Below are 15,291 nucleotides of genomic sequence, written 5' to 3'. Positions count from 1 at the left end.
AGTGAAAACTGTTATTGTAATCCAGGTCTGGCACTACATAGGGGAGTAGGAATGTCTCGCTCCTGCCATTTGGTTTTGGAATGTCCTTGATTTTCGTCTTTGCGGAGTGAAGTCACCAGCATTTAATACTGATTTGAACTGCTGTGCTTCTACAGAAGACAGAGCGAGAGGAAGGGGGAAGTGGAGGGGATTGAAGAGGCCAAAACCTCAGCAGAGGCATTTAATTGCGGCTACTTTCTGCACTGCATGAAAAAACAGTGTCTATTAAAAGTGTCTGAGCAGTAAACCAGTGACTCGAAATCCAATTACTTTCTAAACAAATCAAGAAAAAGAAGCGATTGCATTAAAAACAGCTTGTTTTAATTAGACAACCACTTTAATAAAGTCAGAACAAAGTGAAATTATCTGGCTGACAATATATTTTCACTAGGGCCCCTCCACCTCACCCCAAACTTACTGAAAGCACTCTTTTAAGGTGGCGCTCTCAGCGACGGTTACTTACCGATCCTTATTTGACCTGTAAGCTGTGAGCTGTTGCATCCAGCAAAAAGGCTAAGCTGTTGTCAGATAGATAGTTTAAGCCGATGAAACCAGAGACAGACAGTAATGTGATGAGCCGGTGTCAGCGTGGGTGCCCTGAGGTGAGCCTTGCCTGGGCAGACTGCCTCAGTCTGATTGTGTGTGATGTGGTGTTTTGTGTGTATGTGTGTCGGTGCCTCTGCCCTGTCTCTGTCTCAGCTGTTTGTTTACGCTGCAGGGCTCCAGAGAGTAGAGGGCTTTGCTGGATCCTGTTACTGTATCCCCGCTCCACCCAAAACCTGGACCCTACACTTTCTTTTGTGCTCCTTGAATTGTCCCCAGTGTATACGCTTGCAGGCTTCTTTTATTTATTTATTTATTTTAATCCCAGATTTAAATCCCACTTTAGCCTTTCTTTATTGCTGACAGGGGTTTAGTGCAGAGCGGGATGCTGGAGTCCTTTGGAGTGTGGGTGCTCCTTTGACACTTCTTTTGGGTTCGATTTCAGCACCAGGGAGCCCATTAAGCTGTCTGAGGTCCTTAGTTAGAAACTGAGAGTGAGGAAGGGACTGGAGTAGGAGTAGGGGCAGCAGTGACAATGCTTATGTTAATCAAATTAGTCAGGAATGAATTTCCTGTGTCTAAACACACGCAGCAGGGAGAATAGAGTTGCTGTGGGAGCAAGGAAGGGTTTTTTGGGTTTTTTTGAAAGGAGGGAGGACATTGAGCTTAGTGAGCCACTGATGTGTCATTTGCAAATTAGCACTGCTCTTTCATTTAGCAGCCACAAATTCGGTGGTTTCCAGTTAACCGGTCGCTCATACGTTCGTCAGCAAATGAAGTTTGTGCAGTGGGTGTCAGGAGCGCCTCGTTGCTGCTTCTGATTTTCTTTTGCTTCTCATTACGTTTGAAGAAGACTCAGTCTGCAGTGGTTAGGAGGCTATAACCTGCTTGTCCTGAGGAGAAAGAAAAAATTACCAGATGACTTGAGTCATTCTCTGATTCATGTGGGCTTCACAGAGATTGCACCTGAAAATGGGGTCAGCCTAACCCACAGCTTTTTTCCTATTTTTAACCCGGCGTGCCGTTTCATTTTTAATGCTGTTAATGGAGTGGTTTTCATGGGACTTTGCTTCTACTTCGTAACATATTCTACACAGACACACACACACACTCCACTCCACCCTCCTTAATTTCAAAACTATGGCACTGTGCAACGTGAAGGCTGATTGCTGGCCTAATAGCTGACATGGCGATGTCCATGGGTAACTTGATTATAAGTGAAGGAACATAAGTGACTCATGTATCTGCAGACAGTAGTTGGGTTGGGTGTGATTTGTGTTGAGCCATCAGAGCCCCTCTTGGAGCCCCACTCACCAAGTCAACCCTTTACATAATGGAAACTGATGAGAGCCCAGAATGGCTTCCTTATCTGATGGACCTGCAGAGTGGGTGGAGGCGGAGGCGGTGGGGTTACAATGCATGCTTCAGTGCACTGCCTTGCAATCTAATTAGTGAGCAAATGGAACACACATGCACCACATGTTCTCCAACATGGGTCTTATCAGCAAACTAAACAAGAAGCACTCAAAGTGGTGCTCCTGGAAAAGAAAAGAAAAACAGGCTTCCCTGTGAGTGGAGCCTGGCTGCCGTGCTGCTGCTGCTGCTGTTGCTGCACGTGCTCGCTCCCCTTGACAGGTTTGTTTGGGGAAGTGCAGGGGCCTGTATCCTGAGAGCTGGAGGAGGAAAACACTTCATCACGGAGATAAGGCGACTAAGTGAGCCCTGCGATTCTGAATGCAGAACGTGTTTACCTTTCACGCACCGTTGTAGACTTTCACAGAGTGGAGTTTTCGTGGGGGTTGGGGGGAGCTGGAGCCGCCCTCACTTGCCTTGCAGCTAATGAAGTTTGAGGCAAAGGCGCAGCCCGCATCAAGGCAAATATTTGAAGTCAATTCGCTCGGAAAGTCGTCGGAATGAGCGAGCTTAGCCGGAGTGAAAAGCTGGAGTAAACAGATATGCTGTCGCTCCGCGCACCTATTCTCTCTCTTTATTCACGGTTATCTGATAAGGCCTGTCAGGCTCATCTGGCTCCACTAGCTCTGTCGTGGGGAGGTATAAGTGGAGATGGATCTAAAGAAGCGATGGGAAGGTTTTATATTTGACTAACAGACTCGTGTCATCATCATCATCATCATTATTATTATTAATTTGTGAGATTCAAGTAAATCTGGTGAAAGTTTCTAGTTTTAAACTCATCTAAACCAAGACCTAGAAATATTTCATCTGAAGCTGGAGGCTGTTCTTTCCACCTCCTCCTCTTCCTCCTCCTCCTACTTTCTTGCTGAGTCGAGGAGAGGAGCCAACTTTCTCGAGATATGATGTACTCCTGACAACATTATGAATCATTGATAGCATTGGATTTGCTGACCAAACCAAAAAAAAGCAAGAAAACAAACCCCCTCCAAAAAAGCTCTCCTGTCTTCAGCTCCCTGAGAGCTCCCTTGCAGTTTGTAAGCTAGTCGAAGTCGTGCTAGAGTAGAGAGAGGGATAAAAACGAGAAGGAGACACAGCCTCCCTGCTTTCTTTGCCTTTCCCTGGTATTTTCCTGAGACCTTGCTGAAATTCCAACATGCAGAGTAGCATGAGGAGGGGTTCAGATGACACGTATGGCAGGATGGTACTAAGCGGAGGAGATATTCAAGGAATGCCTTCTCGAGCAGCTCTTTGTGCGTGAGATCGAAAACACAGAGTTCAAAAGTCATCGAGCCCCCCCTCAAATCTTCAGGTGTCTGTAAGCTTGGAAAAGTTTCCTCTTTTAATTCTAATTTTCTTCTTTTTCTGTCCTTATGCCCCTTTGCTCCAGTCTCCTACTGAATCCCCCCCAGCCCAGCCCACCCCTGACAACACACACACACAGAGCTGCTTGGCCTGCTGGGAAGACAAACATTCTCTGCTATGTCCCTTTTATAATAGGCATCCTACCCCTTGTGGCATGGAGACCAGGTCAGAGCTCCAGAGGTGACAGGAACTTGGGAAGTGGGGGTATTAACTGACCCTGTAACCATGGCTCTTTCTTTGTCACGCGGAATCCCACTAAATCCACTCAACAAGGGCACAGTGTCCAACAAAGGTGACTGCCACCTGTTTCTAGGAAGTGAGAGTGGAGGACAGAAGGGGACTTAGGGACAAGATCCTCTTGGCCACTTTCCCTAATTCCCTTGTTACCATTCCAGCCTTAATAGCACACAGCAGCTACAGTATAAAGACCAGCAGAGCTTCACGGCTGGTGGTGGTGGGGGACAAGGGCTCCTCCCTTAATCTTAGCTGCTGCTTGCTTGTTTTGATTACCCACCTCACAATCACTCTGTAACTTATCTTGCAGCTGCAGGCGAGGCTCAAAAAATGGATGTGGCATATGCCAAGGCACAAGCCCGCACAGAGGGCCACCACATGAGAGGAACGCTTCTATTTTCTATACAAGCTGTACTATGATTTCCTCATTAAAAAACAAACATAACATTTACTAGATTCGTACTTAATTCTGATGCTCACATGAAAGTGGATGGAAAAAAGACAAAGTTATCATAGCACGAAAAATCAAATCTTATGAGATCCAAAACACACATGCATTTCTTTTCCCCGTGTGGTCTCTGGAAGATGGCTGCAACACTTTGAAACAACCAGCCCTTGTGTTGGTGCTTGAGTGTCGCAGTCCCTGAAGCTGTTCTGCTGTTTTTCCAGCATTGTTGCTTTCATTTTCCCCTGAGCACCAGTGTCTTTTGTGCAGGGAAAGACTTCAGTTAAGCAAATACAAAAAGTTAGTTAAAAACAACAACAACAACAAAACGTTGCTCTGACACTACAGCTCATACGTGCAACAAGTGTTGCTTATTCTTCTCAAAACCGGCTGTGCAAGGTAACTGCAAGGAAAGGAGCACAGGTGGACTGTTTGTTTAGTAGCCGTCAGAGGAAAATAATTAAAACGGGAAAAAAAACAGGAATGCAACAGAAATGTTCTGTTAGCAGGTGGTGATGCGGTGGTGGTAACTCTGAAAGGAGGGGCTGTGATCCACAGTGCTGCCAGTTGGGTCTCTCAATTGACATGGATTATTAGAGATACTTACAGCCTGTTAGAGGGCATTTATTTCTGCTGTCAACTTTATGTGTGTTTTTTTTAAGTGCATGTCACTGAAGCATCCATGCTGGGGTGGGGTTAGGGGAGGTCAAATTGGCGCCGTGAAATCGCAAAATGGAGCGCGTAGGGCGACACCGCTTCTTTTAACTAGCGCCCTTGACAAAGGCAGCTCAAATTGTGCACCTGATGTTCTCTGCAGCAACAGACTCCTACAGCTCACAACAATGGAAATCAAATCAGAGGCGAAATTACACTGAAACACTGCGTCTTAGGAAAAAAAAAAAAAAAAGCTTGTCAGCAGCATCTCAAAGAGCAGGCAATCCACTTTGAACGTGTCTTGTTTGGACTTCACTGTAATTATACGGAGACTTATTTTGCCAGCAAGGATTCCAAAAAAAACCCGTCCCCAGACGAGCGTTCTCGGTGCAAAAAACGCAACTCTTAATGAGGCAGGTGAGCCTTTTAAAGCAAAAAGCAAATGAAAGCTGCAGTTAATTAACAGGAGAGCAGAGCAGAACAGACAGCAGACAGAGATGTTGCATCAGAAAACCACTGACCTTCACTCTCATTACTCTCTTTCTTCTCCTTCTTCATCTCTCTTAAACATGGAGGGCTTACTCCTCGGCTAATGAGCGGGATTAAAGTAGCTCTGGGCACATGTGTGCATGTGTGTGTGCGAGCGAGTGAGAGTGACCGTGGGGTTCAGGGTCTTTTTTTTTCATCCACCGGTGAAGTGTTTCACCTTGGCTGCAGCTTGGAAGGGCAGTCTGATTGAAAAGCTTTCTGGCCGTGGCATCTGCCATCCTCCCTGCTGCTCTGTCACCACGTTGATTCATGCACAACAACCTAACCACAACCGGGAGGTGAGCCACTCTGCCTCACAGCAGGAGGCAGGTCCACTTCACGGCAGAGGAGAAGGGGAGAAAGGAGGGATGAGGGAAGGAGGGAGGGAAGGGAAAGAGGGGGGGGGGAGGGAGGGAGACGACAAGCTCCGGGCTCATGAACAACCCTCCGGATTTCAAGTCAGCAGTCACATATCTGTGACAGCACAAAAGCATCAGCGTCTCACATCTCTGCCCGTTTTGTTCGTCATCTCAGTGTGGGAGTGAGCTCCTTGTGTTTGCCAGGGTCTACTATCCCTAAGCTGCTCCTGGCACACTGCTCAGCTCCTTCTTTCTTCTTTCCAACCCAGTACAAGCTTCCCCTATATGGAAGTTTCTTGTGGAGTGGAGCTGCAGCCCACACAGCTTAGATTTGTCAGCCTTATGCTTTTTTTTTCAACTCCTTTATCCAAAACAGATTGTAAGAAAAAAAGGGAGCCGAATAGAGCGACTCCTTACACAGGACAACATTTGCTAATCTCGGCTCTCTACATCTATTAACTGTAAGAAAATGTAAGAAAAAGAGGAGAAAAGGAAGGAGAGGAGGCCCTTTAGTTGAATAGACGAGGGACTTCTAGACGCTTTAATGCTGCGTGGCCGGGCTTGTCAGACACGTTTCACTCAGTGGTCTAACCTTGAAAGGGGGCCCGTGATTTTGATTGATGTGGCCTGCTCAGCTTGTTTGTTGTCCTAACGCCACGGTGCTTACAGATCCACAGGGAGCGGCAGGTGGGAGGGGGTGGTCTCGGCGACCACAGGGCTCTCTATTCAGACAATCAAGCCAAAGTCTCCAGAGGGGGTTCTCTTAAGGTAAAGTTTGTTTGCAGTGGGTGAGAGGGTAGGTAGGTAGGTAGGTAGGTAGGAAATAGGAAGCCAAGGGCCCCCAGATAGATCCCTGGGGTCATTTTCGGTCACCGTGTTTGCGCCACAGCGGGTTGTTGGCTCTTCACCACTCAACTCAGCGTGATTCGGCGAGGGCAGCAAGCAGACAGTGATTGATGGGGCGGTACCCCACTGCTCCCTGATTGAGTTAGAGCCACTCACAATCCCTCGCTTTGTTTGCTCTTTGCTTGATCTCCCCTCACTAAATTGGCAACAGTAGTTGTGGTCTTTCTTTCTTTCTTTCTTTTTTTTTATTATGACCACTCTTACATTTTTTTCCTCACAAGTGTATTTCCTTTGTTAGCTGGTGGTAATTGTAAAAACGGCCTTTATATCTGGCCTAGCGGCAATCATTTGTGGTGTTATCTCAGTAGGGTAGCACTATAAGTAATATAAGTAGCTGGGGTGTCTGGCGCCTGCCCACCCTTTCCAGCATGACCCTCGCTCGTGAGGGGATAACCAACCAGAAGGCTCCTCTCTTATACGTATGTCTATCACCCGCAGGCTTTACCAGAAAGCAGGGGAAAATAATGCAGCTAATCCAGCTCGATGGTAAAGTTCAATTGTCAGGCCCGTAAATGGAGGAGTCACCTTGCCCTCCAAATGTTGGCAGAAGCTGGCCGGTCATCAGCACTTAAATCAGCTCTGCAATGCCAAGAATTCAGCCTCTCTGCCCATCGCCACGGAAGAGATGCACTGCTTGGCGTGTGGCCCTCACAGCACGGCCCGTTTGGCTTTCAGAGTGCTGCATCGTTGGAAAATCTGACTTCTTTGCACAATCTGGGAACAATGCAGTTGTCAAAGTGAAATAAAGTATGAGGATTTAAACATTAGCTTTTCCATCCAAGGGCTGGTTTACATTGAAAGGAAACTGCCCCGAATCTGGCATCGCCTGATCTCCTCGCTGTGCAAACATATGTCCCAACCGTAGAAACACTTCCCTCATTTATTTTCTTCCTCTTCTCACTTCCTTCCTCTTCCTGTTAACATTCAGAAATTCAGGTTGTGCTGTCTCGAGTCTGAGGTCAGGTGTAGTTTGTTCTTTTTTAATCGCTCATACCGAAGAGGACACAGTCCCAGTCCTCCACGGGGGAGGGGGAATGTTCACATGCTCACAGTTCTGTCCTGCTCCCAGCCAAGTGACTAGATGTCCAGCCAGATGACCGGGTCATGAAGTACCCTGCCCAGACTGCTCTCTGACCCACTCCAGGGAGGACAGAGAATGGGAAGAGGAGGGAGATTGTCAGTGGGGATGGATGGGCTATTTAATTGAATAATTCCCGGTGCAGTTATTATTACCATTGCCCTCAAGCATCCTAAGCATTGCTGAGCCATGTGTAAGAACTCATGCCACTGACCTTTTTACTGGATTCGTTCTGGCACCTGTATCAGCTGCTTGCTTTTCTCTTTTCTGGCTTGTCCTTCACTCCCTCTATCGCCAACTGAACTTCTCTATCTCCCCTCAGCTGTTTCCTCTTAACACAACCAACACCTTCACCCCACCCACGCCGCACTCTTTCTCCCCTTCCTGTCCATTGTGGAGAGGCGAGAGAGTTTTGAACAGCACCCGAAGGCTTTACCTCTAGCTGACCTCAAACCCAGCTCCCCTCCTCCCTTCCTTTCCTCGTCAGGTTCCTCCTGCCTCTTCTTTGAAAGCAGCATGCTCATTACTCGACAGGGAGCGCTGCTATAAGCAGATAGATGATTACCTCTGTAGATGCTGCTGGATGTTGGTTCTGCTTCTTTTTTTTCTTGTCAGGCCATAAAAGATGAAGCAAAGAAGAGCTCACATAGCTGATTTTTGTGATGTGAAGTTCAGTGGGTCACTAGCACAAAGTTGTTTATAATTATCTCCTTCTTTATTTGAATGCTCTTCTTTTCACATGGTTCCAGCAAGCCTGACCCCAATCATGTGCTGTACATCCTACACATCCAGTCATGAACAGGATATCTAGTAATACTTTGTCCTCTAACAAGCACCCTAACCCATACCCCAAACCACACACACACACACAAATGCACACACCCTTTTGCAACATGAATAAACAGGATATTGTTCTTTGACCCTTCGGATCAGTGTCATGGTTATAGTCTCTCCTGCATCGTGCAAACACCAGTGTCAGTCATTAGAAAGTCATATTCTGAGTAGCGGTGAACCACCATACCACGTACCACTCTCAAAAGGTATGTTTTTAATTCAAAGTGTTTGTCCATAACTGTACTTAGTTAGCTACAAGCACAATGACACAAGATAAGAAACAAATGATCGCAAGGGTGTAGTCATTTTTAGCATCGTTAGATCAGACGGATTCGGGCATTCCTCATTGTATCTGCACGAAACCCAATTCAGGAATGAAATCTGCACGAAATTTTTCAACACAAGCAGAGGCGTACAGTCTTGGGATTTTCCAAGCATGCTTACAACAATGAAGTGTTTTGCATATTGAAACATTCATATGCAATAAACGGCATGTTTCCGTGTTTCAAGCGCATTGAACCGCGAGTCTTTGTGCTCTTAAATTAAATTGTGTTTGAGATGATTCGAATACCCACACTTGAACAACATATTTGACCCCTGCTTATAGCCATATAAAGAGATGAAATGTTAAACCAGCATATATCCTGTCAGCTGAGGGTTATGGATTTTCCAGTCTTCATTACAGGTTCAAATAAAGGGCCCATTTGCTCCCTCCTTCCCAGCAGGGTGCACGTGTACTTATGTCACCGAGGTGCTCCGTGGGGCGGGGATAGCACACTTAAAAAAAGACAGTATCCAAGTCGGCCCTGCTGTGCCACATCACCCCTTTCTCCCGGTGCCCTGTTATTTTTACCCTTGACTTCTCATTGTTGTAACAGCGGCGTATCATCTGAGCCGTGCCACACACCCCTGTGGAGGACTCTCTCCTCGCTCACCTCTGCCTGGCCCTCTCTCATGTGTAATCAGAGATCCTCTCAAATGTCAAGGTGGGACAAATGGGAGTCATTCCCTCCTGTAATGGCCCCAGAAATGGACTAGAGTGCTCCTCTTCCCTCTCTCACTCGGTCTTTCTCTCTGCTATCTTTAAGAAATCACACACCTTTTTCATCCTTTGTATTTTTTTTTTTGGTTGCTCTCTTTTCATACTTTAAAAAAATGTTATACTAATTTCCTACCGGCCTTTTTTGGTTCCTTTGTAAATGATATCACACAGTTTCTAACTGTGTTTTGTCCATGTTTAACCTTTTCAGGAGCCGGCGTATCGCTGACATAGTTCTTCATAATAGCTCCAAGTCAAGCTGACTACATAATAAGGCCGTAACAGATATAGCTACTTTACTTCCAAGAAATGTTTCAAGAAATTACCCAAAGGCTTGGTCGCTTCATTTGGAAACGCATACATTCAGCGTGCGAATCTGCACTCAGAAGCATGTATGCTGTATTTGCTGTATGCAAAACAGATTCATTTCCCAAGCATACTAAGTAGGAGGGGAATGTGCTAAATGTGTGTTCCCATTTTGCCATGGGCAGTTTTCTAATTGATTGTAGTTACTCATTCCCACAATATTCATTATAATAAAATGTGTACTATGAAAGGAAATATTGGCAGCACCGCTCACAGTATTATTGCAAATGTAACATTTAAAAAAAACTTTCATTTTTATTGAGAATATTTGAAAATAGTTGAGTTATATGTGGGAAAAAGAACAGCTCATTCTTATTTTAATACTTTACTTAAGGGAAAGTCATCAGGGGTTTTTTTTTTTTGCATTTCATCCACATTTTTCTTCTCATTGGAGAAGGACTTAACTTTCAGATGCATTAAAACCAAATCTTGTTAAGTGCATTACTTAAAAAGAACCACCTGTTTTACTTTTGGCTCGATAATACCTTAAAAGGCCCAAACCTCCAAATTAGCAGTATCACACTAGTACAAGGAACTACAAGGTAACTACTGACAGATAGTCTTGTTGTTATGACCGATTGGTCATGCTTCATTGCTCCAGTAAGGGAATAAAGTCCAAGTGTGTCCATGGAGAATTACTGGAAATTTGCACAACTCTGTTTTGGCCCTGAAGGCACGTCAGTGGCTCATAGGAGCAGAAAGCGAGTCAGCTGAACATACTTCCCCAGGGTTCAAAGTGCAGTGGGCCTCACTTGTGAGGTGAGCACAGGCAATTCAGACAGTCTGCTAACAGTGGGAGCTTTTGTGGTCAGTTTTATTTCCCCCACTTGTTTCTTGTCTCCTCCCATCATCCCTTAAGTTCACATTAGTGTGAGCCTGCTCTGTGCTAAGCGGGGAAGGAGCCCCCCCGGGGCAGAAATCTCCCTCCTGTCAGTCTGGGTGCTCATATTTCTGAATAAGGGATTATTGTGCTTGTTGCAGAAGGGGTGGGGAGGTGGGGGTGTGCAATAATTGAGTCTAAACAGCCAAATTCATTAATTTGATTGTTGGCGATGGCAGATCTCTCGACAGTGTAATTAGGGGAGCTAATGGATGGAAGCATGCTAAATCCATCAATGCTAATGATAATTGCAGTTTAGGAAAGCGAATATGCTTACGAACGTGTGGCCAGGGCCGCTGCAAAATCCGAAACAGCTACAGCGTCTAAAAATACGTCTAACCGTGTGGGGGTGACACCCAGAGAGGCCCATTGATGGTTGCAGCTGGGCCATCTGGGTGGGGAATATCCAGCTTTTCATCCATCTTTTTTATCTCCATCCATCTATACAGAAGCATGGTTGGCGAGTTAACCAATCATGCCTTCCGCCCCTCGCAAGTGAGAACCACTTCTGAAGCCTTCGGCCCTGATTGGCTGGTGGTTTATTCCACTGGGTGTGCTGGCATGCCCCAAGAACCTAAACTCGTGCAATAATTTTCTGTGGTTTGAGAAGTTAAGGTTAGCTTAAAACAACTCCGTGGTTTTTTATTTTTTTCCTGTTTAAATAATCAGATCTCTCCCTCCAATCGAAATCTTGAAGTCAGAAAGTTCATTAAGGTTAATGTTTTGAGCTGCGAACATTAAAACGTAAGCTTCGTTTACGGTCTCATTTTTTCTTTCTTACTTCCTTGTCTGTCCAGGCAAGCTGACACGAGGGTCATTAAAGCTGGACTGGTGCCCAAGGAAAAATGGAACCTGTTATTCTAGGCTCAGGTTAATGAATGTCACATGCAATGGGGATGCAGTGAGGGATGGAAAGTGGAGAACGACAGATCATTTTATTTGAGCGAGGCATGTCCCGCCCCCAGGCTCGGAAAAAGTAACTCAGAGATCAACTGATCTTTGCCCTCCCCCGCTCACTTATTCAAACCTTAACAATGTTTTACCAAAACCCCAAGTGGCAGTTTGTTCGACAAGTCTCATTAATACATCGAGTCCCTGGGCCTGGAATTTTCTGACAGCCTACAACAAGATCCGTTTTCCTGTTAAGTCTCCCTGGGTCCTGCAGAGCCGTCCCAAGTCTGCTTTTTAGCCAGTTCCACTTATGTTCCCCAGAGCTGTTTTTACATGTTATAGGTGACATGTTTTCATGTCAGCTTGCAGACAGAGAAATGCTTGAGAAAGGAGGTCAGACATTTGTTCTTTATGCAGCTGAAGCAAGGGGCGTTAGCAAAGAAAGAGCTCTTGTTCTGAGGGGGGGTTCCCACAGCAAGCTTGAGCTTATAAATGGTCTGATTAAGAAATCTAACCAATTGTGTGAGCCTTATACAGTCTGTCATAGTGTTATTGCATTGCCTTAGATTGCATTGCTTTTGTAGAACCATATCAAGCAGACATTTATAGAGGGAGGACAGATTATTTCCATGGGAATGCTTCAGGCAATATAACTGTTATATTGTTAGGCCGGTGGTTTGTCGCCTTCTCTTTAGCTTTGTGAGGAGGGCTAATGTTCTCGTTTGACACTAGCGGATTGCTTTCTCTCTGTGCCTGAAGAAAGAAGGCAGGCTAATACATTTGAGTCGGTGAAGCGAAGGTCGTTGAGAATTACATCGCCCCCCTACCGCCACCACCTCCGCACCCACCCACCGCTTCTTTCCCTCTCTTTTTTCCTTTAATTTCCCCACTGGATTGGCAAACCGTTTTCACTATTAGCACTGTGGTAGGCAGCTAACTGTGTGTGTGTGTGTAATTATCTGTGTGTGTTGTGGTGTGCTAGCAGGCCCACCCAGGCCCAAAGCAGACTAGACAGATAAATAGGTGCACAGCTCAACTAGATTGCATTGTCATGGGGAATAACAACAAGAGCAGCAGTGATGCAGCATAAAAGGTCATCGCAAAGGCTCCTGGGAAGAGGAATCTGGGTTTAGCTCGACAGGTCAGTGGGACGCAGACAAGCGGCAAACCCCCCAAAACTATGGGGAGGTTTATAAGTAGGCCATGTTCATGTGCTGCCTTTAATATCTAAAATCAAAGTTGTTAACTGTCCTCTGTCCCCCCCCCCCCCCCCCTCAGGATTCTTAGCCCCTAGAGGTGAGCACCCACAGGTGTTTAGAGTAGCAGATTAGAGCTGCATTTAACACAGCTGGCAACGGGAGTGACTTCTGAAGGCGTCAAAGTGCCCGGCCATGCGTTTCCCGTAATGTCTTCCAGATGATAAGGGCCCGGATGGATTCTCTGTTTGAGAAGCGGAGCATGTGAGACCCGGTGGTGCAGAACCGCTGGAGTTCTGGCTGATGCACCAGTCATTTAGGAACAAATAGAGACATTTTGGAGTAGGAGGTCTCCTCTCGCGTTCTTTTCCACAACGAGGACCCCCCGGGGCGTGTTCTCTCTTCCATCTGCATTCTCGCTCCCGCTGCGCCGTCTTCACGAGGGCCATCCAAGCTGATGATGATGATGTGCCAGGGTGGAAATGCAGCAAACAGCTTTTCTCGGTGTGATCGGAATCGGAATAGAAGTCCAAAACAAGCTTTTTCCTCTCTTTGCTTGGAGGGGTGAGAAGGCAGTCTGTGAGGGCTGATGAGAGGAAAACATTAGTTAGTTAGTTGTCTAGCTTCTTTTCACACGCCTAATGCTGAGCGTGCACACGTGCGTGTGTGTGTGTGTATGCATGTGCATGCATGCATGCAAACGCATAGAAACTCAATCAGTTGTAGAAAATCGGTTGTACTGCAGCTTGCTCTTCTTTCGTTCTTCATCGCAGTGATGCATCTCTGCATCAATTTTTTAGGCATCTGGCAATGCTCAGCTTTTGGCAGTTGTGGGGGAGGGAGGTGGGGGGGGGGATAGCTGCAGAGACAGAGGCTCTGAGGTGAATTATAAGTCTGCTGATAGAACAGAGCAGGGCCATGGGAAGATTGATGTTCTCTTTTGTGAGCTGGGAACCAAGAGGAGAGGAAAGGAGAGGACAGGAGAGGAGAGGAGAAATTGATTGTGTGTAGACTCGAAACAAAGTGGGAAGAAATCTTATTGTTGCAGCTTCCTGTCAAGAGTTAAACTCAAATGAAGAAAATGCCTATGCCAGTAAGACTTTTGAAAATAAACTCTCAGGTGACTCAATCAGTTTAGAATCTATTCAGTTTTATTCATATAGTGCCAAATCAGTCACCTCAAGGTGCTTTATTTTGTAAGGTAAAGACAACAATACAGAGAAGACCCCATCAATCAGTTGAGCCCCTACAAGCAAGCACTTGGTGACAATGGGAAGGGAAAACTCCCTTTAACAGGAAGCAACGTTCAGCAGAACAACGCTAAGGGAGGGGCAGCCATGTGCCAACCTCTCTGGACCACACCCATCCTCAGAAATATTATAGAGCCACAGGGTGTTATAAATACAATACATATTAAAAATACATGAAGTGAACCCAATCTTTTCAGTCAGATTTTGATGGCATTTGTAATTCAGTGACGTCGCCTGTGTGTGGAGTCAGTCTTCCTTCTCTCACCCCAACCGGTCGCAGCAGATGGCCCCGCCCCTCCCTGAGCCTGGTTCTGCTGGAGGTTTCTTCCTGTTAAAAGGGAGTTTTTCCTTCCCACTGTTGCCAAAGTGCTTGCTCATAGGGGGTCATATGATTGTTGGGTTTTTCTCTGTATCTATGAAGCGCCTTGAGGCGACTTTTGTTGTGATTTGGCGCTATATAAATAAAATTGAATTGAAATTGAGTTGAATTGAATTGAAAAAAGATTTCGAGAGTAAACATCTGGCTATCCAAGGCTGTTGGCAGGCAGACAGCTGCTTTCTTGGTATCAAACCTTTAACCTGACACGCTAAAGATTTAAAGCAGCGGTCCCCAACCCCCGGGCCACGGACCGGTCCGTGAGTCATTTGGTACCGGGCCGCGAGAGTGAGACTCGGGTGTGAAATCTATGGTTTACAGGGTTTTTATCGGTTTTTAGCGATTATTTTGTTATCATTTTTTTTTTCGTTAACTCGGTTTTCCTGGGTCTTTTCACTTTTGTTTTGAATAAATCTTCTTTTTTTCTGTACCGGTACTAGTTTTATTTTGTTGTATTTATCCGCGACACCTTGAAGGCCGGTCCGTGAAAATATTGTCGGGCACAAACCGTTCCGTGGCGCAAAAAAGGTTTTGGACCGCTGATTTTAAGGAAAGAAGAAGAACAAGGCTCAGTGTGTCTTGACAGCTCCATATCACCCCAGATCACCCCGTCTGAGCCGAAAGACAAGTGAAGCCATCCATCCACCGCGCTGCCTCAGGAGACCTAATTTGTAGCGCTGACACTTCTGTCCAGCTCTACAGTTAGTTACCCTCTGTCCTCGCCTCTCACATGTCAGTCCCTCTTGCTCGCCTTAATGTTTTGCATATGAAAACCCGGCGAGCACTCCCCTTCCCACTTCATCCCAAACCACCGCTGGTAATTCAATTCCTGTTTTACAAAAACATTTTTAAAAATTTGAGGCAGGTGAAGTAAACCATTTAGCAGAAAAAGGTG

The 15,291-nt window shown here is 45.9% G+C and overlaps 1 protein-coding gene and 1 long non-coding RNA gene across 3 annotated transcripts in view; one reads left to right on the top strand and one right to left on the bottom strand.

Moving 5' to 3' along the window:
- The window catches only part of LOC146510968 (uncharacterized), a 395,415-nt gene that overhangs the window by 208,305 nt on the left and 171,819 nt on the right, over positions 1-15,291 (bottom strand). The window lies entirely within an intron of this gene.
- Positions 1-15,291, top strand: part of nrp1a (neuropilin 1a) — a 65,713-nt gene that overhangs the window by 3,990 nt on the left and 46,432 nt on the right. The gene's annotated exons all lie outside the window — the stretch shown is intronic.

This window comes from Neolamprologus multifasciatus, chromosome 9, assembly GCF_963576455.1.
Source record: "Neolamprologus multifasciatus chromosome 9, fNeoMul1.2, whole genome shotgun sequence".
Classification (NCBI taxonomy): domain Eukaryota; kingdom Metazoa; phylum Chordata; class Actinopteri; order Cichliformes; family Cichlidae; genus Neolamprologus; species Neolamprologus multifasciatus.
The sequence above is the reverse complement of the archived record's forward strand: the minus strand, read 5'-3'. Positions and strand labels throughout refer to the sequence as shown.